The sequence below is a fragment of the Adiantum capillus-veneris genome, chromosome 9, assembly GCF_014529385.1.
Source record: "Adiantum capillus-veneris isolate H3 chromosome 9, ASM1452938v2, whole genome shotgun sequence".
Lineage (NCBI taxonomy): Eukaryota > Viridiplantae > Streptophyta > Polypodiopsida > Polypodiales > Pteridaceae > Adiantum > Adiantum capillus-veneris.
Window position 1 is genome coordinate 7,344,478 of NC_140939.1, and position 22,643 is coordinate 7,367,120.

Below are 22,643 nucleotides of genomic sequence, written 5' to 3' on the forward strand. Positions count from 1 at the left end.
ATTGTGATCGTTCATCCCAAAGTCAGCAAAAACACCAAACAGGTGATCCTAATGGGTCGTTTTAGGGTCGCTAAGGCCTCTCCTAGGGTCAAAACAACATAAAGTACGCATATAAGCACTCAAAATAGTGATTTAAAATCTCAAACTCGTAGTCAAGAACTTACACCGGATCTTGAATGATTACACTTGAATGGAAGAGCAAAGTAAGAGGAACACAATGCAATAAACGAATCTGAATTTGGATTACCGTAGCCACAGTAGCAAAGATTACAAGTTGGAGTAAGAAGAAGCTCTTATAACGTACGTTGTCTTCTCAGTTTCTCCTCAAAAAGATAATGTTCAAACTTACAAAATTGACCTTTATAGTTTAGGTCTTTACAAATGGCTTGTCCGGCCAAAGAGCTCCTAAACTTCTAACTGGCTCTCTACTATACAATTGCTCCCAAAAAAATAATCTTAAATTCTTTTACAAGTTCTCAGCTCAGAGAAGCTCGTTACAAAGGATGAGATTTCCGCAAAAATGTAGATTCCCTGAAAAATGTGACTCTTTCTCTGGAAACCGCAGCTTCGTCGCTTCGTCCATTGCGTGTCTCCAATTGTGATAGTACCCAAGAAGAATGGAAAATTAAGAGTGTGAGTCAATCTCAAAAAAGTGAATGCAACTACCATTAGAGACAACTTTCCTCTTCCAATCAGTGAGCATGTTTTAGAACGAGTTGCAAGGAAAGAAGCTTACAGTTTCTTAGATGGCTTTTCGGGATACAATCAACTTTTGGTTGACCCAAAAGATCAGCGTAAAACTGCTTTTGCAACGGAATGGGGTATTTTTGCCTATCAGGTTATGCCGTTTGGGTTAACTAATGGTCCAACCACCTTTCAAAGATTGATAGCCATGCTTTTAAAGAATATATAAGGAAATTCTTGGAAGTGTATATGGATGATCTATGCGTACATTCATCAATTCGAGCTTATTATTTTGAACACCTCAAAAAGGTATTCGAAAAATGTAGACTTTATAGGATTAGCCTAAATCCTAAAAAGTGCATATTCATGGGTAGCCAAGGAAACATTCTTGGACATATAGTGTCTAAAAATGGCATAGCTACTGACTTGGATAAAATTCATTTTATTGTTGATTTGCCTAGACCAAAAATAGTAAAGGGGGTTCAAGCCTTCATGAGGCATTGTGGATATTACAGGCGGTTCATTTATATGTACGCTATAATTGCAAAACCCATGTATAGCTTGATTACACACTTTGAATGGACCGAGGCATGTGAAGAATCCTTCATGAAGCTTAAGCAAGCTCTCACCTCAACTCCAATATTGAAAGCACCAGATTGAAATAAGATATTCAACATACATGTAGATGCTTCCAATTTTGCTATCGGTTGTATACTAGCTCAACCAGGAGACGGGAAATTGACTTTCCTATTTCTTATGCTAGCCGACAATTGAACATGTCAGAAAATAATTACACTACCACTGAAAGAGAAGGATTAGGAATGATCTTTGCCATTAAAAAGTATAGATATTACTATTAGCCAATAAGTTTGTGTTCTTTGTAGAACACCAAGATTTTTGTATTTGGTCAACAAGCCATGCAGCACAGGAAGAATAGTGAGATGGTTCATCATTCTTATGGAATTTGATTTCACTGTGGTTGTAAAAAAGGGCACTACACATCAAAGAGCGAATCATTTGTCAAGGATTGTTTCAGGAGAATCACTTAAAGGGGTAGACGATGATCTACCAGATGCCTATTTGTTCTCCGTGGAAATGATATCTCGATGGTCGAAAAACATGGTATCATTGATGTGGATTCACAAATACCACTTCCTATTACAATCGGATCAATTGAGCAATTGGCTATGTATCAATTACTAGCTGGTAGGCTTATACAAAAGAAATCAAGGTGGAATATTGTTCTTATGCATTAATCCTGAAGAGAAAAACCAGTACCTAAGTCGAGCACATATTACCATAGTAGGACTTCACTTTGCGGAAGATCGAACTATGCAAAAAATTTTGAGACTTGGAGTATTTTGGCCAACTATTAGGAGTGATGTTTGATCTTTTGTAAAGGATTGTCCTCAATGTCAAAAACAAACACACATACCTCATGTAACATTGTTTCAAATGTCTCATGTTCCTAAGTGGAGTAACTATCTGGTTACTTACGTATCAAGCCGAACATTTCCTGAGGATATGAGTAAAACGTTGTCAACGAGTAATTGAAACTGAAGCAAGAGACTATGATCTTATTGGGAACCAATTGTATCAGAGAGGTAAGGATCGACATTTGCGTCTTTGTGCAAATGAAGACGAGTATATTCCGATTATAGAACAAGCACATGCTGGATTAGCTGGAGGTCAATTTTCTATTGAGGCCACTGCAAGAGCAATCTTAATGGCATGCATATGGTGGCCAACACTTTTTGCAGATGCCAATATGTTCGAAGGTGTGATGCTTGTCAACGAGCAAAAATGCCAACACGTGTAGATAGCATGCCCTTAAGACCAATGATGGGGGCTCGAGCTTTCGTAAAGTGGGGTATAGATTTTGTTGGGCCAATACATACACCTGCTTATAAAACCCAAGCTCAATATATCATTGTAGCTACGGACTATTTGACGAAGTGGGCCGAGGCTAAAGCAACTCAAAATAATGATGCCAGAACCATTGCCGCATTCTTAGATGAGTATGTATTCACAAGATATGGACTGCCAATAGAAATTGACAGTGATCGGAGAACTCATTTCCTCAATGAGGTAATCAAGTATTTGCTTAATGAGTTTATGGTCATCCATAACAAATCAACTCCCTATCACCCACAGGCAAACGGACAAGCTGAGCATACAAAAAAAATTCTTAGCTTGGTATTGACTAAAGTGGCTAGTTCAGGAAGGACAGACTGAGAAATGAATCTCCATGCTGCTCTATGGGCTTATCGAGTTTCATTCAAAACAGCTTTAAATGCTACACCCTTTAACCTTGTTTATGGTCTTGATGCCATATTGCCAATAAAATTTCTATTGCCGACATTAAGGGTAGCTAAAAATCTTGAGTGGACTGGACATGAATTGTCAGAAAGACTTGAAGATTTAGAAAAGCTAGATGAGCAAAGGCTAACTTCCCTAGCTCACATCTATGCTCAAAAGCGGAAACAAAAACAGTTTTTTGATTCCCATCTAATAGCAAAGATCTTCAAGAAAGGGAACTTAGTATTAGTCTACTCCCTTAAGCAACACATTCCCAAGTTTAAGAAAAAGGAAAATGGATCGTTTATCATTGAAGACGTATCTCCAAGTGGAGCAATAAAGTTGTCCACCCTAGATGGTGAACCAATGGCTAATTGGATTAGTGGATGCCGTTTAAAGAAATACAATTTGCCACTAACCAATGAATTGCTAGAAAGAATGCATGCAGCCAAGCAAAGGAGGATTAAATGATAGCAGGTTAATGATGAAGCCCAAGAGGAAGCTCGACTTTGGGTACTCAAATGAAAAGCTGCTCTCAAGAATCAACAGATAGCGATTCCCATCAACACTCTGGAAATAGAGGACCGACATTGGGAATTGCCGAAAGATGCAGTATCAACAAATGATGAATGGTTAGATAGAATGGACCTTCGCATCAAAGTATATCTCAACAATCATAGCACAAATGCTTTGGTCGATACAAGAGCTAGAGTAAATGCAGTCAGTTATTCCACGTACAAGAAAGCAACAAGTCAAGCATTGACAGTAGGAATAACGACAATAAAAGGATGCAACAAGAACCCAAAACCAAAGTCAACTTGAACGTGATAGTACATGGGTGTTCATGTCCTCATCAGTTTGTATGCTTACTAGATGAACACATGAATGAGAGGATGATTCTTGGAATTCCTTGGATGCGGACATACAAGGCAGTACCAAATTGGGATACAAATCAGCTCAAGCTATCACCTAAAGGTGGGAAACTCATTGTTCCAATTGCACCAAGCAAGGAGGAATGGAAAGGGATTAATCAGCACAGCAAACCATGAAGCAATCAATCTTGTCCATCCTCTCGACAAGCAAATGCTACAAGTATCATGCAAGGAGTTAGGCAAATTTGGGTACCAAAAGCACAGCTTAAGGACAAGTCGATTCAAATCTGGGTGCCCAAAACATCACCGACAAAACCAAAGATGGTTCCAAGGGTCAAAACACAGAGACGAGCTTCTCCGAGCAAGGAACATAACTTGAAATGGATTTGGCACAAAAAGAAGCACTTATATTCTCCACAAATCGTAAAACCAATCAATCAATGGAGAGTTAAGTCTCAGAAGACTCCACCACACCTTTCCACACCAAGCACACCAATCTACCAATGGCGAGAAAAGCTCGACAACAGTCAAAAGTGCTACCAATAGCTCAGGCAATCAGTGTGCTGAAGCATCCTAATGGAACAATCAAATAGAGAGCACACAAGCTACAAGATTTGCTCTTTGGAAGACAGCATCAGAAATCCTCGACATCAGAAACCCTTGAGTTAATTGCTCAAGACCCAGCTCTTGCACAGCATATTGGTTTGAACTGCATTGATCTTCAAAGCATGGTAGAGCCAACCACGGTTATGCATAAGACACGATTGTTCAACCCATACACACAGTCGTCCCACAGTACGCCATCTAGGAGGGGTGGAAGGGCATTAAGTAATTAAGGGCAATGTTTGAAGAGGGAGGAAAAGTTCGATGTTAACGTGTGATTTTTTGCTAAATTACCTAATAATGCCCTTATAATTCATCATCAAGGGAAAATTCACTTATAATATCTTCCCAATGAGTGTAAATAGTGTATATATTATCAGAAAATCATCTAAAAATAGTCCTTTTCTGTTATTTTTCATCATGTTTCTTGATAATGAGACTTAAAAATGGAGAAATCCAACAAAAAACAATAAAGCTGTGTTTTTCAATGGATTTTCTTAATTATTGGATTTTCACTTTGCTTTTTTAGCACATTTTGTTATTTTCTTGATTTTTTTAATAAACAGGTCAAAAATTAATAATAAATAGCAAAGGAGCTCAGATGGAAAAATGAAAGACACAGTGGTGATAAAAAACACAAGGCGGACAAGCACAAAAAATTTCAATGGAATCGGAAGATGAAAGCGGGAAGCTTAAATTAGGCGGCCAGACCTACTTTTGCAAAATTCTTGTAGAATGAGCTACAGAAATCCGATTGGAGAAATTTTTGATCTAACATAGATTTCACGGCCTAGTAGAACTAATGGGGGAATCTGGGGAAAATTGGTTCGGGAAGTCCGGGTATAGATATCCCAGGTAGGCTAAAACCACCTCATTTCCACTTGTTACCTTGGCAGAGAGAACTTTTCGACCTTTTTCGCGCTTACTTTCAGGAGTCTACAATTGCCGGTTTTCAGCACCATCTCATAGGAGACATGAGGGGTAAGTTCTTTACTCATCAGTGATCCATTTTGTACGGCCGGTAGCTAGTCTAAACCCCTAGAAAAAACCCTAGAACCCGAGCAGTGTACGAAGACTTACGACCAAAAACTGACCATAGCGGCCTGTCAGCTCGACCAAATCGGATGAGATTTGAATTGTAGCATCCCCTAACATAATAGAACTTTTCTATATCATCAATTGACCCTTCGGCAGGGATCGAGGGGGTCCCCCGTAGAGAAGCTAGGTTTTTGGCAGATGCCAGAATTTGGTTCTGACTCCATAGATAGCTTGCCTACGAGGTTTATATACAATGTATATAATTGGTTTCGTGAAGTCAATCAAGAAAAGCCCTCGAAAAGCTGAAAATGGCTCGAAGGCTACAAAGCGTCAAATTCGACATAGGACGTCAAACTGACTCCAAATGAGCCAAAATTGGATGAGTTGCTTCACAATTATGTTGCAGACAAGTCCAAAGCCTCAAAAGTGACAGACCAACTCAACAGGCAGTGTAGTTACAGAAATCAGAGATTTCGGAGTCGACAAAGCACAAAGTGGTGCCGGCAAGACCAAACTTTACCAAATTCAATTTAGGACTTGTTTTAGGTGTATAGAATGTGTTTAGGTCAAAATTTTTAAGTTTTGCAAGAAAAATATGACTGCTGTAAATAATCGCGATTATTTACTTTTGTACTATTTTTTCTTGGAAATTGTATCATCACCTCACCTATCATTTGTACACACCTGTTACATGCCAAAAATCAAGTATGAGCAAAAATGTCACATATTACTTGGAAAAATGCCAAAAAACGCAAGGAAGTCTTTGCAAGCCAAATTCTGAGTTATGGACTACTTTTCTTATCCAATCACCTTATATCACATACACAGGGTCTACACAATGCCTAGAACCAAGTTGTACCAAAAAATGTTCATTTTGCTAGAAAAGTTAATAATTTACTTTCATGCCAAAATGGGAGAATTTTACTATTTTGCCATCATACATCCGAAGTACATGATGTGTTAAGCTCACTAGCCAAGTTTGAACCAATTTGGAGCTTAAAATCCCAAATTTTATTTATATCTACTGCTTCAAAGACCTAAAGACAAAATCTGGTACCATTTTCACCCTATGCATCCAAATGAGCCCATATTTCACTCACATTATGTATTTGGTATATACTTCAAGTGTGCAATGCCAAATAAGAAAATTACTCAGCTATAAATAATTGCGATTATTTACTTTTGTTGTAATTTTTTGTTTTGACTTTATAATTTTGTTCCTTACATGTTTTTATGCATCTATGCTTGTTCAAAAATTGATTTGAAGCAAATTGGACCAAAATTGTCAGCATTTCAGACTGAAGGACACTTCAGAGAAAAATCTGTTAAATCTGCTAACTTTGACACTCTATCCACTGAACAGGATCCATGTAAGCAGCAGAGAGGGCCAAGAAGAAGCTCAACCAAAAAGAAAAGTTGCAAGAGCTACCCGCATACCAACTAGACCCTGATTCAGTCAAGAATGCAAAAGCGACCTATCTCTCAAAGGAACAGCTTGAGGAGCACAACACCACAGTGTTCACAGGCAAATTCAAGAGCGAGGAAGGACATCAGGTAGAGTTGCAACTTCTACCAAAATAAGTATATGATGTCACTGCAAAGCTCGAGACCAAAGAAGCCAATCCAAGGCTAGGGCTCAGAGATTTCTATGAACGAGAGCCGTGCGGAGTGGACTTCCAGAAATCTTACGAGCTTTTGTCCACCATTAAAGAAGATGGACCACTCAAATTTTTGACCCCCAAGTTAATAAAGTTGAAGTGGTAATTACCAAGGAGATAGTGACAGAAGCACTCAGACTGCCCACAGAAGGAATTACAATGAGGGCAAGAGACAAAAAAACGGCTGGAACTTTCACTAAAGAAACCACCACAGCCACCTTTGTAGACCTTATTCACAAACAGGTGAAGGAGCCCGCAATGTTATACCATTAGCATTTCCATTTCCTTGCTAAGAGGCCACCAAGGTATACCACACCCAATCATGAGGTTGCCACCACCTTTACACAAGTCCTCAAGTCAACAACCAGGCAACCAATTGACCACGCACAATATGTTTTGTCCACATTGAAAGGGACAAAGAAGGAAGGAAAGATCACATACCTAGGTGCACCAGAATTTTTGACCAGGATTGCATACCATGCCATCGGCATGGCCGACAACCTACCACCTGCCCTAGATCAAAACACTTGGATAGTGTCAGCTCAACCATCTCCTCGAGCTACAAGATCTGCTAGGAGATCATACAAGTCAAATGAAGAGTCTTTTGAGAGCTCAGTAGAATGGCACAGCAGTGAAAGCTCGGATAACGAAGAAAGGAGAGCGCGCATTGAATAAATGAAGAGAAAATCCGTGGCGCACACCAGGAGGAGCTTGTGCAAAAGCAAGCCTGGTTTGAAAGAGAGAGACACTCATACCAACGTAGCCTCCAAGCACAAGGAAAGGACCCGGAAAAGTGGGTGCCTATTGGGCTTAAGGGACCAAGAACCAAGCATCACTTCAGGAAGCATGTTGAAGAACCCACGGAAGTACTGGAATGGATGTACCAAGAGGCAGAAGCTTTAAAGCTGAAAAAAGCACAAGAAGCAGCAAGTAAAGTGACAGAGGCGGCAGAACAACAAAAGAAAGCAGAGGAAGCCATTACACAAGGAGAAGAACACCATGCTAAGGTGATGTGTCTCCCTGCATCTCTTCTCCTGTTTCCGAACACCAAGATCACCCGATGCCGAGTCCATCACCATCACCAGCAATTAGATCCACAACAACTGGGCCAACAAAAGAAGCAGAACCTGAATAAAAAAAAAGAGGTTGAATCTACACAAGAACCTGAACAACAAGAAGCAGTGAAATCAACACAACAAGCAGTTGTATCTACTCAAGAGCAGCAAATATAGAGAAAGAGCCAGAGATAGAAAAGGTAGCTAGTCCTGCACCAGAAGAGGACACCACAAAGTTTGAGTGCACAAGAGAACAAGAGGCCAAGGAAACACCCTCTACTCAACACAGTAAAAGAAGGCTGAGGCACCACCCTCTACCTCAACGGAAAAAGATCAGCAACCACAAGGGCAACAACAACAACCAGCCGTCATGATGCAGCCAAAGGACACCCAAGAATCTGCAGAAACATCAATACGGTTAGCACAAAATGAAGACTGGCAGTCAAATGACGAAGTCATCCTGCAAGTTAATGAATATGCTAAGCAAATGCAGGAGATGACAGAATGACTTCGTTCAGTAGCACTTGGCCGCAGCACAAGGGCCAAAGAGTTAGAGATGGTGATTGACGCACTCCAAGGGGAGCTGGATGATAGACTCAATGTCATCATCGATCTACAGAGGTAAGTGCAAGAGTTGAAAGTGGAAGCTGAACAACATCAGCTCTCAAGAGATAAGCAACAGAAAGAAATGGAGGAACTGGGTGAGCTGCTCACAAAACTGTCAGATGCATCCAAAGCAAAGGATGATCAGCTGACGGAAGTTACAAATGAATTTCTCACTACAACCCTATCAGCTCAAAAGATCCAGGTACAGTTAGATGTAGCCAATGCTTCCCTACAGTACTCAGAACAACAAATCAATGATCAGGTAATATTCTTGCGACATATACGAGAAAATCCAACCGTCGCCTCAATCAAGGGAACAAACGAGGTCTACAAGGTGTTAGAAAAGAAAAATAAAGACCTTGAGCTAGAGCTGAAATAGGAGCAGTCTCAGTGCAGAGACTTGGCCTTGATGCGGGTCCAAAGAGAAGACAAGTTGCTGAAGGAGATAGCTAACTCAAAGGAGTCACTAGCTACTGAGAGAGGGACACCCAGAAACGCAAGAAGAGGCAGGCACTTTAGAGCAATCTCAAAGAGAAACCCCCTCAGTCTCATTCGCTGACATGGAGACACAGCCAACAGTAGAGCTAAGTGGCAAGGAGCATTAGGAAGAGGATGGGGTCTAGGAGGGCCTCTTTATTTTCCATGCGATTATGGAGGTGATTAAAGTTTTGACGAATAGATGTATGCCATGTGTGCAAGAATGGTGGGTGTGTAAGAGAGGTGTAAGCATGGTCAAAGGATGCACTTTTCCCTCCAAAAAGGGGGTGGATAACTTTATGATTTTTGACCTTCCATAACTCGTGCATACAAATCTCCGATTTGAGTGGAGATTATAGATCTGGAATCTACACGCGGAGCTCTTTTCATAGGTATGTTACATGATATACTTTTGCCCGCTAGATCTTAAATTTCATTTTGGAGGAAAATTTGAATTCAAATAAACTAGTCGTTTTGCATGTTTGAATTCAAAAGCCGTCCTTTGATTTCTTTCTTAATACTAAAGGTTTGACTCCCTTAAACTGCCAAATAAAGAGGCCCTCCTAGACTCCATTCTCTTCCTAATGGGAGTTTCAAGTACCAATTACTGAAGCAGACATAGTGCCAATGGTCCATCTCTCAAAGGCTGAAGAAGATGCACTGAAGGAAAAAATTACACAAGAGGTAAATGAGCAGTGGAAGGCAGCAATGGATTGGGAGCTGAGAGTACTTCATTCCGTTAATGTCACACAACTCACTCCCAATTAAATAAATGTGCAATGGCACCAACAATCCCTGCCCTATCCTCTAATTAATGTGGAGTTGCTGCAAGTAAAAGAAAGGCTTTACACCGACATGAAAGTCGAGGGCGCAAATCAAGACCACCCGAAGTGGAGGTTGAGCTGACTGAACAAGAATCTAAGGTACTTGATTCTGTTCACAAGAGCACCTGCGGCCCTGCACAAGGATCCTACCTCTGTCATGTACCAAGAGTAAGGACCTAGATAGCACACGAGGCACTACTAAAGAAACAGGCAACTTGGATTACCCCAGATTGCCTGCTCCAGAAAAGGGACAGTCGATTGAAGAATACATGGTGAAAACCCTAAAGGGTGCCATGTCATTCTTTAAAAGTCTACCAGATTTGTCATGTGCTATGTTATACAAAATCTATCGAATGCTGCTCACCTGCATCGAAGTGTTCAATGAGCCAGAGCAAGCAGGTGCCCCTTGGATGTCGTTCCTCGAGGGTAACAAAGGGTTGTGCTATGATCTTAGTGGTGGCCAACCTTCCGAAGAAGTTCTCTATGGCTTCTACGCCATGTGTATGTTTCTACCTTCTCACAATATACTGGCGTTCGAGGAAGTGTTCTACACGAAATTCTTCACTTGGTGAACAAAAATATTTGGGCCAGTGATCAGCAAACTGACATCAAGGTTTGTAGGCTACTTCAGCAGTGGAGCTGAAGAACAAAGTCACCATGCAGTTTTTGCAAGTGCCCGATAAAGAGCGAAAAATTAGATACCAAAAGGCACTCAATGCGCTTAAAGACCACCTAGCTAGCCGTCAACCCAAAGACTACTTCAGCCCATAAAGCTGTGTCAAGGGACGACACAAGCGAGGAGGGGGGTAACCTTAACAGCAAGCTAACATAGATACAATTTTTTGGAGTTCTCATTGTAAAAACACTTATTATTTTGATAAATCGGGAATATTATAAATCCTATTTTTTTAATAAACCTTGTAATTGATGAGCCAGGGCTACAAGCTTCCAGATTGTATCAACCTGTCATTACCCAACTTTGGTAGAACTCCCAGATTATTAGTTTTAACCACTAAAAACCTTGGATAAGATATAAAAGTCAACTTTTGTAAGTTATTATTAAGTTTTGGATAATGAAATACACAGCGTGAGCTAACGGCACTCACTTCTCTCCTTCTCGTGCATCCTACTCCCTCCCCGATTGTCACATTCCCATTGTGTTTATTGCATTGCAACCGTAGGTAAGAGCTCTACGCATTGACGTAAGCACATCATAGTAATTCGTAGCTTTTGGCATCGTCGACCCACGGCCTAATTTCATCATAACTAGGAATTTACACTTCAAAATAAAAAACTAAGCATAGGTGGATATTGGGGCATCATTGCTAAGCATTTAGATGCATTCTGGGTCGAAAATGACTAGATCAAAAATCCACTGCTATAAATAATCGCAATTTTGGCACTTGACCTAAAGTGGGGTTTGAGACCATAAGCGTGTGTGCTTAGGTCTTATAAACATGTCCTAGAAGTTCCGCTACGTTTGGATGTCACTTGATGCTGCAACGGATGTGATTTGTTTGCCCATGAGCGATTGGCTTTTAGTGATTTCAATCATGTTGTGCCAGCAGAGGATCACACCCACATTTTGCTCACACTCATCATTTTGTAACCATTGATTGTAATAAATGTCTTTCCGACATTAATTTTGATTTGAGCCATTCATTAAGTAACGGGACTCAATTGAGTTTCCAGCTTGTATTTCCGAAGTAATTTCACTTGCTGATGTAATTAGTTAGAGATGTTCTCACCTCCAAGGCTGAGGTATATAAGCCAAAGTTTTTGTAACCTAAGGAATTCAGATTATTAATCAAAGTGAGTTTTTGAGCGCCGTGACTGTGTCTGAGAGAGAGTGAGAGAGAGAGAGAGAGAGAGTCTTATCTACTTGCTACGCGAGCTACGGAGCCGCCATTGGAGAAGCGACACCGCCATTGTGTTAGCAACGGCGAGAGCTACGCACTGATACCAAGAGTGCGCGCTATCGGCTTCTATGTGTGGTAAGTTCCTACGAGCTTCGGTATGAGTTTTCTTCCAACTCGTGTGTCGGAATAGAGCGTGCAGCATATCTATAGAACCACAACGAGTAGAGCTACACATTAGTACCATCGGGGTCAAGTTTCGGTCACCTGTATTTTTCGGCCTGTCTTCATACGCGTTTACCGCACGGAGTGGTTATAGGTTGATTTTGCAGTTCAAGTCTTTAGGGTGTTGTTCTTACCTAGTGTATAGGACTTCTCCCTTGAGTTGGAGATCGATTCAATGGATTCTAGATCCTGTTTCGTATAGCATTTTCGTTCGTAGTACGGATTCAGTCACTTGCGTTTTTTAGAACTTAGATTTGATTTTCCTTAGTAGTGATTGTCATTAGAAGGTCGAGTAGGTGATTTGACACCCACCTAGTTGTTTCCATGCGCCTGCGGGTCAAGCTTCGTCCTCGTCTGACAAATTCTGTTGTTGGTTGAGTTCTCGCTATTTAGCTTCCGCTAGCGGCGTAACCGCCTTAACATTTGGCGCCGCTACCGGGGACGAGAGCCCTAAGTAGGTGACCTTAGACTAATCCTACGAGGTGAGTCGTATAAACTACTTTGTATACTTTAGTTAGAAAAGATCTAGGAGTGGTGGACTCCGATGATCTCGAGAGATACTAGGAAGTGGGGTATTCCTGGGTCTTCCGTGTTGACAGTATTTTTAGTTTAGCTTAGATTTGTTTGTTGTTTTGTTGGTGTTGAGTAGTTGTTGATAGAAGAAGAATTTGCTAGTCCGTGAGTGACAGTGGATATCTTTAAAATCACAATTACCAAACCCATTTTATGATTAGGAATAGCTTAGGTAGGACTTCATTTGATCCTGATCTAGAGCTAATAATCATTGGAGTATTTGCTTGATATGGTTGATTGCATGTTAGATCACTAAACCGTCGAGTTAGTAGTGAAACTTGCAATAAACAAAAGTCAGAGAATTTTTCTGTGTATCTGTGAGTTGCTGAGCACTAGAGAAAGCTTTAGGAAGGATTCTGTGCCAAAAAAACTGGAAATCTGCAACTTTAGACATCATACGCGTATGATGTCTAAATGACCAAACAGAGACCAAAACAAAATTTTGACTTTACCAGAGTGTTCAAAAGGGGGGTTATACCCTAATTTCAACTTAAAACAAGAGCATTAACACTCAAAGAAACCCGGAAAGACAAGTCGGAGTCCAAGAAACGCAAAGAATAGGAAATTTTGGATTCAGATCTTGTTTTTACATTCAAACCTGACAAAAACACTTGAAACTCAATTATAAACATTGGAGAAGGCTTAAAACCAAAATAGTCAAAATCTGGAAAAAAGACATCATACGCGTATAATGTCTTTTAGCACATCCACTACTTATTTTTGATATCTGACCTGACAAGATTGTTACAAACACTGTAGAAAGCAAAAATATCAAGTCTTGACCCAAATTGATGAAAAAGACATCATACGCGTATGATGTCTTTGACCTAATTTTGGACATATTTTGATACTTTGCCAACACAGATCCATTGTAATAGCTGTCTAGAGGTTATATTTCAAGTTTCATCCCATTTGGATCACAATTGACCCAAAAACAAGTCAAAAGCGGAAAATTGCCAAGAAAAGCCTAAATTAGCCATAACTTGCTCAAACAGAGTTCAAACTGAATTTTGTGAGTGGAAGAGCATAAGGGGCCTACTGAGAGTGAGCATAACCAAAATAGTCTAAATCTGTGAAAAAAGACATCATACGCGTATAATGTCTTTTTCAGCATAACTGCAACAAAATTCTCACTTGATGAAACAGAAGTTGTCCAACTGACAAGATTAAACAATTGACCAAGTATCAATCAGTTTGGATCAATTCTGACCACAAAAACTTGGGAAAACAAATTGCCGAGACGGAAAAGTTAAAGTCCTTTAGGGGAATTGATGAATTTGAGATCGGGCAGGAATCTCCAGAATAACCAACCAAAACAAGGGGAACCAGCAAGTGTCATATCAACCGAGGGAAGTGTAAACCAAAGTTGGGTGCAACCATTAGAGCCGATCTTTGAAGGAAGTGTCTCTGATACTTCTTCGGAGAGATCTTACGAGATTTTCACCGAACACTTGGAACACTTGAACCTGAACAACAGAGAAAATATGGCAGCAGGATCATCAAACCCTTCCGCCACAATGAAGCTATTGTTCATAAAATACCAGTACGACAATGAGCAAGGTGCCAAGATCTACAAAGATGGAATGGACCGCTATTGTGTAAAGATAGAGAGAGACCTAGTGAGTTCAAGGACTTAGTGCCTGTGAGCTATAGCGGAGATAGATATCTAGATGACGAGGGTACCATGTACTTGGTAGTCCTAAACCCTAACATTGTGGACAAGTGGGGATTGATGGGCACCAAAGCCAAAGTAGATGAAGAACTTGAGGAGAAAGCACCAATAATGAACTTCCCTGATGCGAGGTTAAGAAGAGAGAATGAAACTACAAGGATCAACACTGATAACATCTATGTGGGGCTATACAAATATAATAATGGGGAGCAAGATCTCTATTATAGATGTGAAGAACCCTACACCGGAGAGTTGACAGACCAAAAAAGACTTTATGTCTTTACCTACACAGAGGGATCGGAAGTGAAAATTGCCGCTTACGACAAGTATGGCAGGCAATACTCAACAATGGGCAAGAAAGAATTAGAAGGATATACATACTTTGGGGGACCACTACATCAGTATTATGTTACTTCTAGCTCACAAAGACCAGCACCAACAAATGGAGTGCAAAACCCAATGACGACAGGAGGACAAAGAACTCAGGCTGCTGACTCTTTCAGTCAACCTCAGTACTCGAAGCCCGGACCAATGGGATCATTACATTCCAGAGAGTCAATGGATACGAATCGAGGTAGTGCAGTTCCAATCCCCACATATACCACTCCAGGTCCAAGGTTCGAAGCGGAACCATCACATTTACCTCCTAGTAGTAGATTCAGGGCAGGGGAACCGACAAGGGTAACCCATGAAGTCCATGATGCTAGAGAAAGCTTTAGCCGGGACACAGGAGCAATGAGATTGGTAGCAGACCATAGACGTATGAGACCATCTCAAGTAGCGAAGTGTATGCCAAAGAAGTATGGTGGTTCAGGAGATCCGTATGCACATGTGTCACTCTTTAAGCAAGTCTTAAGAGCTGAGCAGATAACAGATTTCCATACACAATACGAGGGATTTGGTCTTACTCTAGAAGGTACGGCATTGACATGGTTTCAACCACTGAACATAGGGGGATTCCATGACATTGACCATTTGCTAAGAGAGTTTGCTGAGGAATTCTCAAAACGAGGGATTAAGCACAATACGGTCTCACAAATATATGCTTTTAAACAGAGAGAACACGAAAAAGTGAAGGAAGCTTCACTTCGCTTCAAACAATACATTGAGAGATGTCCAGTACGTGAACGACCACAAGATGACAGACTATCTGTTCTCTTTATTGAGGGACTGAGAAACGACACTCTCAAGAAGGACTTGCACTTGAAAGCTTGTACAAGTTTCGAGCAAGTAACGAGAGAAGCATTGTACTTAGTGGATAACTGTACGGTTTATGGAGAGGTGTCAGCGGATACAGATTTTGCATCCAGTAGCTCCTCCTCCGTAGCGAGCGAGACTACCACTAAAAAGAATGTTCAAACAACAACCATGCCAAATGTAGAGCAAATGATAGAAGATGCTCTAAAAAGGATGGCACCATACCAAAAACCATTGCCAAAAACACTGAAATGGTGTGCTATTGAACAAAAATGGACAAACCATCCAACAGAGGAGTGCTATTACAACAAAGGGTATGTAAGGGAGCGTCAGTATGCACCTCCTGCTCAATTAGCACCACCTCAGGTACATCCAGTACCTCGATACCCAACGGGAAATGTACCAGGACCTATGGGGATAGAAAGACCGCAACCGGTATTGGGACAACAACCACCTTTACCAGGAGCAAGACCAGTGGGCATTAGATATGCACCAACCTTAGAGAATCAGGAAGAACAAGCCTTAGTGCCTGTTCAAGCCTATTATGAAGAATCTGGTGCACACATGTCTCCAACTGTGTATTACCCACCAGAAGAACCCAAACAACCAGAACCATGGGGCATGATTGGGAATGTTGGAATACCAACAATTACAAGTGCTTCTGATGAAGAGAGTACAATTTGGACGCAAGAACATTGATGTTCATAGCTCATGGAGGGTTAACAAGACAAAGACCATCCTATCCACAAAGGACGAATCAAATGGGACCAAGACCAGCACTAGGACCCTGTTACAAGTGTGGAGGTGACCATCTGATGAATGTTTGCCCACATACGGAAATCATTAGAATTAACGCTTATTGCACTGAGTGTGGGGTTACTCACTTCATTGAGGATTGTTCAAAGAATCCAAACAAAGTGCAAAAGACGACATTGAATATGCTAGAAACTATTCCTACCAGCAGTGGGTCTGAAAATGAAACTCTGATACCAACGCAAGTTGTTACTAGAGCTCAAGCTAAGAAAACCACTAGAGAACCTGAGAATGGAAAGTTAGCGACTGAAATGGTTAGTCCAGGACCGCGGAGTCAGAAAAACACATGGAAAGCTAGAAAAGCACGCATGAAGTTGAGAAAAGAACGTGAAGACGCTATTCTAGCTGAGGAACTAAAGCGAACTAAAGATAGATTAGAAAAACTTGAGAGTCAAAACGGGAAACGAGAGATGAGCCCGGAAAGAACGAAACAAAAGAGTATCAAAGAAACAACGAGCTTAAGCTCAGGGGGATCAGTGCTAGTCGACAAAGTACACGAACCATTGGACGCACTGATGAGAGCTTACGAAGCTAGGTTAAAGAACAACCAAACACAAGAACAGAGGTGGATGACATACCCAAACGCGGAATTGGAAAAGCAGAGACTTGAAATGTGCCAGAGAATGATCGAGACTGCACAAGCCTTATTAGAACCACCAAAAGAAACAATGAATTGTGGAAAGGAAAACCCAATTCAGCAAGAGACTATCGTTTCACGGGTAGCTGAAAAGACTCCCAGTGCACAAAAGCCTGAAAATACACACAAGGATGACCGCATAGTTGAACACAACCGATCAGGAGATAGAGAGTTTTCATCCAGTCATACAGAGGTCTTACGGAAGAGATGAGGATTACAATGAATTTTGGAAACAAGTGAGAGAGGCAAACTTTGCAAACGAGCTAAGTTGCCAAGCTAATCAGACAAATTGGGAAAAGGACATCAGGAACCCTCCCATAGTGGAATTTGAGGCAGGATCTCAAGTGGACTTGGATCTGCAATCTTACTGGGGAGATGGGGGCTCTGTTAGAACAATGGAGAGCAAACCTCACTCACTGAATACCTTACCTTCATACTTAGGAGAGTATGAAGCAAAATCCGAGACTAGAGCACTTCCCTCACGAAGAATCTCATCAGAAAAAGTCATGGACTCGCAAGGATTGATAGAGATCTTGTCAACACCAGTGACATGCACTATCACTCTAGCTGAGCTTTTGAGGCTAAGACCACATATGTGGACCACTGTAGGAAAATGCTTGGAGAAATTCGGGATAAAAGACCCAACATCGAGACTGAAAGAGGGTATACAAGAGCTGAGTAAACCACAAAAGAACGCTAAGCCTGTACCCTTAAACAAGGTCGGAGAGTATTGCGAAGGTGAAGAGGGGAATACAACCTTACCAGTTGAATTCCAAGGAGTAAACACGATGGCAATACTAGACAGCGGAGCTGGGGTAGCCATTGCTACAAAAGAAATCTGGAAAAAATGGGGGAAACCAGCAATAAGGAAGACTAGGTTGAAACTCCAATTAGCAGATGGACACATGGAGAAACCTATGGGGTTATTAGAGAAAGTTGTAGTGACTTCTTGCGGCATTGAATACGAACATACTTTTGCTATTGTCGATTTTGGCAAGGAGAATAACTATGATATCATATTGGGAAGACCACTCATGAGACAGTTGAAAATGGTCCAGGATTGGGGCTACGATCACATATACCTGAGAAATATGGAAACCACTACACGTGTGAACCTGAAAGACCATAGCTACAAAGATGTGAACCGAACACCGGTAGAGGAGTTTGATTCAACTACTTTGGCGGGATCCGAATTTCCAGCTTGGTTAGGTAAACCCAAGGAGTTATGGATGTGTGGAGCCTCGAAATGTGGAAGTCTGAAACGAGAAGAATATGTTTTAGAAAGGGCTATCGAAGACGAAACTTATATAGGAGAACCCTTTCCAGAGGACACGCTTGAACCATTAGAATGGACACACATTCTAGCAACCCTAGATGTTTGTGCAATTCCGGATGGTCCCACAACGAAATTTTGCGACAAGGACGGGTACGATGTGGTTCCGTATTTCATGTTTAGAACTGTACTCGAAAAAGAAACTGAAAAGAACGATACACTGGAAAAGGAAGATGAAGAGGAGGTATTTCACGACATTCCCGATCATCCTGAGTGGGGAAATGAAGCAGACAACGAGTCAATGGACAATTCAAGCGAAAACGAAGAAACTATAACGGATGTCCGATTTTATGATTTTCCGAACCAAACTAAACAACGCCAGAAACGCTATAGAGCAAAGAGAAAAACAAAGGGGGTTAGAACCAATCCGATGCCTAGAATAAGAGGAAAAAATCAATTCCTAATGCTAGTAAAGGCGGAAGATTGTGTTAAGGACAAGGTTTCTGGAAGAATGAGAGGCAATGTCAAAAGAGCTTACGAAAAAACAAAAGAGGCTCAAGAAATCGAGTTCAAAGGAATGGAACGGAAACAGAAACAGAAAAATCAGAAAAGAACAAGCGCAACAGAGAACACACGGAGTCCAAGTTAGAACGTAGAAACAAGTACAAAGAGCTCAAGAAAACTCTGAAAGAAGTTTGGACGACAGAAATTGAGAGTGGAGAGGACAAAAACGCCAAAATCAAGGAAAACATGGATGTTCCCTCTCACTATAGGAAATTCACAATAGAGGATAGGAAGGTGGTATTAACCCCACCTACTCGAGAGAGGAAGGAGAACGAATCTTATGACGGACCGGAGGATGCAAAAAAAGTTGATTTAGCAGCTCCAGGTGAGCCACCTAGACCGGTGTACATAGCCACACATTTGTCTCCAGGTGAGGAAGAGAGACTTTTGAGTCTTCTCAAAGAGTATAGGGATGTGTTTGCATGGTCTTATAAGGACTTAAAGGGAGTAGACCCATCGATATGCCAACACACAATCCCACTGAAACAAGACGCAAAGCCTAGCAGACAGAGACCATACACATATAATGATACTTTTGCTAAGCGAATCAAAGAAGAGATAGATAAGCTAATGGAAGCTGAATTCATATACGAGATAGAACACACCGATTGGGTATCTCCAATTGTGGTAGTACCCAAGAAGAACGGAAAACTCCGAGTGTGTGTCAACTTAAAGAAAGTGAATGCTGCAACAATCAGGGACAATTATCCCTTGCCGATAACTGATCATGTTCTAGAGCGTGTATCAGGGAAAACAACATACTTTTCTTGATGGTTTTTCAGGATATAACCAGCTAGCCATAGCACTGGAAGATCAACATAAAACAGCTTTTGCAACGGAGTGGGGAATTTATGCTTATCGGGTTATGCCTTTTGGTCTAACCAATGCTCCCGCAACCTTCCAGAGGCTGATGACGCATGCTTTCAAAGAATACTTAAGGTTGTTTCTAGAAATATACATGGATGACTTGTGTGTACATTCTCTTCTGAGAGATGAGCATCTAGAACACCTAAGAAAAGTATTTGAGAAATGTAGGACATATCGCATTTGTCTCAATCCTGAGAAATGTGTGTTTATGGTCCGACAGGGCAGAATTCTGGGACATATTGTCTCACAAAACGGAATATCCACGGATTTAGAGAAGATAAAGGTTATAGTGGATATGCCTAGACCAACCAATGCGAAACAAGTACAGAGCTTTATGGGACATTGCGGATATTATAGACGATTCATTTACATGTACGCTATAATAGGCCAATCACTTTACAGGCTAATAGTGAACTTTGAATGGACAGATGAGTGTGAGGAATCGTTCAAGAAATTGAAAGAGGCACTCATTACTGCTCCAGTCTTGAACTCACCAGATTGGGAGAAGATATTCCATGTGCATATAGATGCTTCGGCATATGCAATAGGATGCATTCTGGCTCAGCCAGAAGAAGGAAACATGGATTTTCCTATCTGTTACGCCAGTCGACAGCTCAACAATGCAGAGAAGAATTACACCACAACAAAGCGAGAGGAATTAGGAATGATATATGCTGTGAAGAAATTTTGGCATTATCTTCTAGCCAACAAGTTTGTGTTTTTTACGGATCACCAAGCCTTGCTCTACCTAGTGAATAAACCATGCAATACCGGGAGAATAGTGAGATGGTTCATTATCTTACTGGAATTCGACTTCACGGTAGTAGTAAAGAAAGAAAAAACACATCTTAGAGCTGATCATCTTTCGCGATTGACGAATGGAGAAGACCCTATAGGAGTAGATGACGACATGCCAGATGCGTACTTGTTCAACATAGAAATGATACCGAAGTGGTCTCAAAATGTCGTTAACCTATTAACCTATGGAGGAGAGTTTGATAGAAGAGAATACAACCAGAAACATATTGCTATTCAGCAATCCAAGAATCTTCAATTGGTTGCAGGAAGGTTGTATCAATTGGGAAATGATCATGTTTTACGACTATGCATCAATCCTGAGGAATATAATATATATCTGCGCGAAGCACATGTTCAGGAATGTGCATTTCATTGTTCAAGAAGGAACACATATAGGAATTTGTTACGATTGGGAGTCTATTGGCCAGGAATGAAAGAAAGCGTACATGAATATGTCACTGTATGTATTGTATGTTCATCAAAACCGCCAGCAGAGTATTCGACATTATATCAGATAATGATCGCTCCAGAATGGAGTCAGTATATTGTTGAATATCTCACAAATAGAACTTTCCCAGAAGGAACGTCAAAAGCTCGTCAGAAATCTGTAGAGACAGAAGCTAGAGATTACACTTTAATAGGAGATCAACTCTATAAGAGAGGTAAAGACAACCAGCTTAGGATTTGCGCATCAGAGTCTGAGTATGTGATAATCCTGGAGCAAGCTCATGGAGGAGTAGGTGGAGGCCATTTCTCAGGTGATAAGACAACAAAACTTGTCTTAGCCGTAGTAATATGGTGGCCAACATTACATATGGACGCTGAGGAATACGTTAAACGGTGTGATGACTGTCAGCGGACCAAAGTACCACTTAAAAGAGATGATATGCCGCTTAGACCAATGATGGGGGCAAGAGCTTTTGCAAAATGGGGGATTGATTATGTCGGACCCATTTCACCTCCTGCATATAAGACTCATGCACAATACATCATTGTGGCTACAGACTATCTAACAAAGTGGGTCGAAGCAAAGGCAACTCAAAAAGCAGATGCCAGGACCACAGCACAATTTCTATATGAATACGTCTTTGTACGATATGGGTTGCCAATAGAAATTGTGAGTGATCGAGGCACACATTTTATAAATGAAATGATAAAGATCCTTCTAGATGAACTCATGGTAATCCATAAGAAATCAGCCCCGTATCATCCACAAGCAAACGGACAAGCTGAAGCAACAAACAAAACCATATGCACGGTCCTTACGAAGATTGTATCTGAGTCGAGAACTGACTGGGACCAGAAGTTGCATTCAACATTATGGGCATATAGGGTAGCATATAAAACATCAATAGGAACGACCCCATATAACATGTTTTTTGGGCTAAATGCTATCTTACCAATAGAATTCTTGATTTCAACCTTAAGGGTGGCTAAGGATCTAGAGTGGACAGGGCACGAGCTTTATGATAGAATAGATGACCTGGAAAAGCTAGATGAGCTTCGCCTAAAAGCAGTAGCTTCTATCTACGCTCAAAAAAGGCGACAAAAGGAATTTTTTGATAAGCATGTACGGACTAAAGAGTTTAAGGTTGGGGACTATGTCCTCGTTTACACCCTGAAACAGCATGCTAAGAAGCTTAAAAAGCGAGGGATGGGACCTCTGGTGATTAAAGATCTATCACCAAGTGGAGCCGTCAAGCTTGCTACATTAGACGGAGAAGAAATGCCCAATTGGATTAGTGGATGCAGAGTGAAAAAGTATCTTTTGCCGCTAACCCAAGACATGCTTCTCAAAATACATCACGAAGAGCTGCGTGTCCAGAAAAAGAAAAAGATTGTGGAGGAAGCGCAAGCCGAGGCGAAGGAAAGAATGGAGAAAAGAAGACAACTGCGTCAGAAACAGCGCAATGAAGGAGCAATACGAATAAACGCAGTCAGTATAACAGAAATGGATAATGACAAAGAAGAACCCATCATTGAATGCAAAGTAGGAACCAACCAAATCAAAGCCAGAGCACTATTGGATTCAGGAGCTCAAGCTAACCTACTT